Below are 7,757 nucleotides of genomic sequence, written 5' to 3' on the forward strand. Positions count from 1 at the left end.
TTGACACAAACTAATATTAAAGGCGAATAACACAGAACGTTTATTTCTTAAAATATCAACATGGATAATTTATGTGTTTTAATTTAGTGTGAAATAATTTCATTGTCATCATCTCTCTCTCTCTCTCTCTCTCTCTCTCTCTCTCTCTCTCTCTCTCTCTCTCTCTCTCTGGAGTGAGTGAGTGACACACGCTGACTGTGAGTCATCCGACATTTCGACATTAGCTTGTACGCAACTTTCTTTAAGTGATACCAGATTCATCCATGTAATCCTGTCCCATGGTGATCTTGTTGTTTTACGTGATGTGTCCGTGTTCATTACAGGTTGGAGGAGAGTGTGAGAGACCCCTGTCCCAAATGGCACATTTGCAATGGATGCTGAATCCTGAATCATGTGAAGTCCACAAGGCCGAAGAGTGTCCCTTTTGTCATTTTGTATTTTAGGAAGATAAAATAGACTAAGTTGGACTACATGGTGGACTTTTCCTTCACCAAAGTGTGGACCCCGAGGAAGGCCACGAGAGCTTAGATGTGGTATGTCTTCATTTACTTCCAAGTTTTCATCTGTGTCCTTCATCATACAAAGTGTATTGGTAATATTAGATATTAGTATATTTAGCTAAACATAAGTAGTATAACTTCGCTGTCCTTTCAAAACCTTGAATGTCTAAATTCACTGTTTTGGAGTAAAAAAACAAGTCTGTCTTTAAAATGATTAACTTTTATAATACTTTTTTTGGCAAAATCCAATGACATGTGTATGATGTGATGATGATGGGGCAAAAATAAACATCACTTTTTATGTAGAAACTTGCTTTTAGAAGTACAGCCACGATATAATGGTTTATTTGTCTAATGGTGTGATAGACCTTACCAGATGCGGTCACTATGAACTGTCTGTAGTTTATTTAAAAATAAACAATGACATCATTTGCATTTGTTGGAGAACTTTTAGTGGTTGAAACATTTTAAACATGAACCTATTGTTGTGGTGTCAGAGAGACAATAAGTTAGAAGTACAAAAACTCTTTAAAAATGATAAAAATAAAGCAAGAACGTGTAAGCGTGGGAGGTTGAAGTTGATTGTCAGTGTAAACAAGCCTGTGTGACTGAGCTCAGTGTTTTACAACTGTGTCAAATCACCAGTTAAGAAAATAATGGTGTTTACTTCAGGGACGCAGGCGGGAAGTCCACAAATGAGACGAATAATTGAGAGTCTATGAATCCTCGGCTTGGTTTGAGGCTTTGGTCCAGTTCTGAGTGCAAAGCTTTGTGGGAAGTAATCATTTGGACAGAGACCTTCAGCCTTCAAGTGCCTTCATGTGTAAACTGTATGCTCTGTTTGTTTCTGTCGGTGTGTTTAGAAGCAAACCAACTGATCGCTTCCTTCGTTCCTCGCCCCCGTGTTCAATAAAGTTGGAGGGGAGATTTGTCAGTTCTCTCTGAGATGTTTACGTGAAGCATTTTGCAGCAAAAGCCTAGTTTACAATTTGTTATTGATAACCGAAACTGAAAGGATCGTGGGGTGTTTTTCTCTAGTCTTGTTTGTCTGCTTCGCTTATGACGGCATGGGTCAAGCTGACTGACAGGAAATAGCTACTGTGTAGGTTCAGACCAAATCTCTGCCCAGCTGATGCAAAAGAATTGGGAGTGATTGAGTGCAAGAACAATTCAGAAAGAAGAGGGAAAGTGTCAAGAGCAGTAAACCATAAGACTAAATATTCAGTGGAGATATGAATTATTTTGTGATTGAAAAAAAACACTCTTAATAAAGGTCTTCACAGCAATGCTAGAAAAGGAAGCGTTTTTGGTTCCCAGAAGAACCATTCACAGATTTCTTATTTTGATAGTCTGATGAATTTCCACTACAAAGCACCTTTTGTGCAATTTTTGGGGGTTCTTCCGGTGTTTAAAGTTCTTTATGGAATGGAATCATTTGGCGAAAAATGGTTCTTCTATGGTAAAAGTGAAGAAATGTCATTGCCTCAACGAACATGTTTTCTAACAGAATTTCCAGAAATATTTTCATTACATAAAATACATTTTTAATTTGCATATTAAATGTTATACAGTACAGTACAGTTTTTTCAGAATGCTGTAGTTTACTCATGAATCAAGTTTGGAAAAGTTTGGAGAGATGGATACAAGATCCGGAACGACAGATATTATTTTAAAGTAAAGTAAGCAGTAAACAGTCATGCAATACTGTCTATTTTTGTACTACCCAGTTATTTAAATACTATAATTATTATTTTAATTTCAGACCTAAAGATGATGAAAAGAGAATTCAGACTAGCACAACACACATCAACTCGCTTCTATTTTAATGAGCCATGATGTGATGTTGCTTAGACATGTGTGGTCTTTCGATATTCATGTTAAAAACATTATTATCAACTTCTTTGTCGGTAATATTTTTACATCAAGAGTCACACTGCAGGACTGTGACGCGTGAGCCTTGAGCTCAGAGTTTCTCCGGCAACATAGAATATAATAATCTTCATATACACCATTAAATCACAGTTACAGTTTTGTGACTCATGTCTGCCAATCTTTTGTGGCATATGGTTCACGATTCTGCCTATACGTTTTCTGCTCCAACTGTATAAATTATATAAACACAGGAAAGAATGTGCTCAGTGTCTACCAATTCATTTGTGTCTTAATTATTTAGATTTTAATTTAAAGGGCAAGCAACACAAAGCCTTGCCATAGCCATTTCGGCACTGTTACTCTCTGTAGGGAACCATCACTGATCTCATACAATGATAGCAGGGCTAGTAAAGACAGAGTGAAAGAGAGATGAAGAGATGTGCTGTGGGGGGGTGGGGGGCTTGATCATGGTGGGCGTTTGCTAAGTGAGAGATGAATAAATGAGTTGCATAATTAAGGTGCCATGAATGTGGACCTTCTGGAAGAGCAGTCTTTAATAAACATCAGATCTTGTTTGAAACAGTTCTAGCCAGCTTCTCTATTGATCTCTCTCTCTCTCTCTCTCATATACAAAAACATTTAGAGATTACAGAGACAGATATGAGGTGGGCTGCTTTCACCTAAAGATTACAGATTACAATATTTACAGAAATATTCATCTCTGTATTTCAAACAATTGGAAAAAGTGCATGTTATACTTAATAGCTCAATTGACCTTACTTTCAATTGCTTTTCTGTTTTATATCATTTATTTTCTACATTTTTTTTGATGTTGTGATGTATTTTTTGTCAATGCAAAATTGTAATAGTGTTATATAGAAATACATTAACATATTATGGAACAATTAACCCCAAAATGAAAATGTTAATATTTAAACAGATTCGTAAACAGTCACTTACTTACTGTATTTATATTTTTCAACAATTTAGATTAATAATCAACTCATCAAAAGGATTAAATAAACAAAGGGAACTATATTGCAACTGTATTGGATTTTTTATATCGGATGTTGCATCTAAGAAAAATAAAACTTTTAAATAGGGATGCACCGATATGTACATTTTGGCCGATAACCTATACTTGTTTAACACTGGAAGCTGCTAATCGATATATTGGCCGATGTATAGTATCTAAATATTAATATAACATTTTCTGAGACTGAAACAAAATGCAAAAAGTGGAAAACTGAACCATTCACATTCAACTTTTCCAGTATGTTAATTACGTATATAAATAAATTATAGATGTACTTCCAGAGCAACCCAGCCACATGTCTAACAGGTGTCGAGACAGAAGCATTCAGACAGCAATCGGCTTTAAAAATATATGCTTTTGTTCCTATTAATTAAACATTCATAAATACATTCATATTGTCAATACCTACAGCAACAATGTTTTGCTAGTGAATGATTACATTACAGAAAGACATAACTTTACTGGATTTTAACTGTGAGCAGAATGCATCTGAAGTGGTTTAACCAGAGGAAAATGTTTCATAATTTATCATATATATATCAATATATCGGCCTAAATCTTTGTAATCGGCCGGTACAATAACACTGAAAATTACCATTTATCGGCAGATACCGATATGGCCATAATTTATCATGCATCCCCACTTTTATTATTTTAGCACCTTTTGTGTAGTCAAATTTTGCCTAGAATTTGCAGAAATCTTTTCTTTTCTTTTGTAAATCTTATTGGCTTCTCTGTCTTGATTCATCCATTTCAAAAACATTTTTTGTTAAATAAAATGTTTATTTTGTAACGAAACGAAAAACCAATTTCATACATTTAAGCATCTAGATCAAACAACAGATTTTTTTTGTGTTTTCTTTTCCTCTGCAGGTCTCGAATCCAATACACCGACGTTGGACATGTTGCATCAGGTTTGAGGTGTTGTTTTTGTGTCACGAGACACACAAGAGCCGAATATGTTTGATGGCATCAACGTCCATAGAGAATATCAGCGACTGAGGGTGAGTAAATAACACAATTATTGTATTTGTGTGAACTTCTGCAACATTGCCCCATAGTGAGATGAGCAATAAAGGGGCGGAGACACAACGCAGCATAACAAACCAGGCACGGGAAAATCACTAAACTGCGAGAAGGAGTGATGTGAAAGCCAGAGACACTTCTGAATAAACTGGGTTGCTTTACCCGAGGATGTTTGTATTCCTGCCGAGCGTTGAGAGAGGTGAGGCTCTGTCGCACCTTCTGTTCACCTGCCACGCTCGGCCACCGTCATGATTAATGAGCAGAAGCGTGTGCGTGTACGGCTGGACACTGAGAATTAGAATCTGTGTGTGTTTGTATGTGTACAGCATGAGCATAGCCTGGGGTCAGTCTCCGAAGATTTGAAATGTGTGTACAACATTACACATGGAGCCAAATGACCTGCCTTTAATTCTTAATTGATATGTAAATCATCTTTCTCAAAGCTTTTCGAAATATAAAAGTGCATAATCCCCCCTTAGACATACGGCTTACTGCAAAACAAGCACACACACAAACACGGACGAATTTAGAATACATCCCAAGAGAGCGCAAAACAGCATTACTGTATTCTGACAAGTTGGTTTGAAGCTAATGAGCGAGATTTTTCATGCAATGCTCATGTGGGTTCGGGCGGTTGAAGGTTAGAAGTTGATATCAGTGGAGGAAACGGAGAGGGAAAAAAGTTCGCTTGTAGGTAATACAACACTTTTGTGTAAAAGTTGTGCAGATGGAGTTTGTGCGTGTTTTTAGTCTTTAGATGTGTTCGGATGGGATAAGGGGCTTATGGGGAGGTGGGGTTTTGTAATGATTACCATAGCTTCTACGTTGTTTTAGTCCCGTCCAAATTGGCCATGTTATCAGTTTTTGGGGCTATTTGCAGCCTTACATGGGCCTGTGCTAATAAATATTAAAGCATCCTTTAGTTTATCTAAGCTTCCTTAGAAAAACAAGTACAGGTGAGGTGAAAGGCAATCCCCTATGAAATAGCATTGTGGGAAAAATCCCTTGAAACTACAGGCGGCTTTGTGTAGCCTTTTTTACTTTCTTTTTTTCGAATGTTTCAAGCGAACCCTTGCCTAGAGAAGACAGTGCAACTTGTAAAAGAGACACAGGTTGCATTTGTGAATTATTCATCTTTTTAATAAGAAATACTAGTTTTTTTCAGCTTGCGTGGTCACACAGCATCTTGACTGTTAGTTTATTTCCTGTCCCTTTTGGGAACGGGAACGTCAGTAGTGAAGTTGTAGGCTGTATTGCCTTAACTTTTAATTCATTTATTTTAGTAATCTCACAGGCAGTATATGATTGAATATCGCTGCTGTCCTTATGGAGCCTAGTATGTCCATATTTCTGTCGTGAGCGTGGTGGAAGAACCCAATTGCAGGCAGCGTTGGTGATGAAGGGGTTAAACTGAGACTTTAATATAAAACACAAAACAAACACCCGCAATGGGGAGAAAACACTACGCAAAACTAAAATACAAAATTGAAAACAAATACTTCCCACATGGGGGGCAAAAACAAACTGCTAGAAAAACAAGAACAAGAAACTAGAGCTATACAAACAAGATACAGGAACCAGGAACACCACATACAGCGCAGGGACATGTACAGGATACAAGTAAAACGACCAAGCACAAGACAATAGACATGAGGGCATCTTATAGGAAAACTAACAAAGGAGATAACAATGGGCAGGTGTGGGTAATGAGACACAGGAGGAAAGCAATACTAGGAACGAGAGGGGCGGGGCCAATGACGAGACTGGAGAGAACACATATTATGTCCTGATTGACCATAATATGTTTCTCTCCACATAAAACACGTGGGTCTGTCATGATTCTGCCCCTAGACCAGAAAATCAAGACAAGAGCAGGCAGAATCATGACAGAACCCCCCCCCTTAATGAACGCCCCCTGGCGTTCACCAAGGGAGCAGACTAACGAGACAAGACCGACTGGGAAACAGACAACATCCAACAAAACATGGTAAACACAATTAGGGGCATACAAGAATACATGATAAAAGGGTTAGGGTGACATACTAAAAATAACAAACAAGGGAGGGGGGGAGGGGGAACAACAAAGTTCATGGGGGGAACACATGAGTCCATGGGGGGAAGTCCAAAGGGGTTGGGATAAGGGGGAACAGTTTTTGTCCCTGGCGCTCGGAAGCGCGGAGTCCCAGGGGACTTAGGGGACACCCTGGGGGGCGGCGCTCGAGAGCGCGAAGTCCCAGGGGACTTAGGGGACACCCTGGGGGGCGGCGCTCGAGAGCGCGAAGTCCCAGGGGCTCTAGGAGTCCCCGGCTGAGGAACATGGCTTGAGGCCGGCTGGAAGGCCGGCTGAGGAACATGGCTTGAGGCCGGCTGGAAGGCCGGCTGAGGAACATGGCTTGAGGCCGGCTGGAAGGCCGGCTGAGGAACAGGGCTTGAGGCCGGCTGGAAGGCCGGCTGAGGAACAGGGCTTGAGGCCGGCTGGAAGGCCGGCTGAGGAACAGGGCTTGAGGCCGGCTGGAAGGCCGGCTGAGGCACAGGGCTTGAGGCCGGCTGGAAGGCCGGCTGAGGCACAGGGCTTGAGGCCGGCTGGAAGGCCGGCTGAGGCACAGGGCTTGAGGCCGGCTGGAAGGCCGGCTGAGGCACAGGGCTTGAGGCCGGCTGGAAGGCCGGCTGAGGAACAGGGCTTGAGGCCGGCTGGAAGGCCGGCTGAGGAACAGGGCTTGAGGCCGGCTGGAAGGCCGGCTGAGGAACAGGGCTTGAGGCCGGCTGGAAGGCCGGCTGAGGAACAGGGCTTGAGGCCGGCTGGAAGGCCGGCTGAGGAACAGGGCTTGAGGCCGGCTGGAAGGCCGGCTGAGGAACAGGGCTTGAGGCCGGCTGGAAGGCCGCCACCGGACTCGGGACCACCGGACTCGGGACCACCGGACTCGGGACCACCGGACTCGGGACCACCGGACTCGGGACCACCGGACTCGGGACCACCGGACTCGGGACCACCGGACTCGGGACCACCGGACTCGGGACCACCGGACTCGGGACCACCGGACTCGGGACCACCGGACTCGGGACCACCGGACTCGACGGGACCACCGGACTCGACGGGACCACCGGACTTGAGACCGCCCTCCGTTGCCTCTTCCTCCTCAGCCGAGCCACCCGCCTGGTGGGCGGCTGAAGGAATGACGAGAAGGGCACGGGCGGCTCGGGATTGGAGGCCTCGGACGAGGACCCCCAGGATTCCCGTCTCCCACGCTTGCCACCAAAGCTGACTGCGGGTGAGGAGGCTGTAGGTGGTGGAGCAGATGGTGTGGTGATGCCCATAACCCCGA

This window comes from Barbatula barbatula, assembly GCF_947034865.1.
Source record: "Barbatula barbatula genome assembly, chromosome: 16".
NCBI lineage: Eukaryota > Metazoa > Chordata > Actinopteri > Cypriniformes > Nemacheilidae > Barbatula > Barbatula barbatula.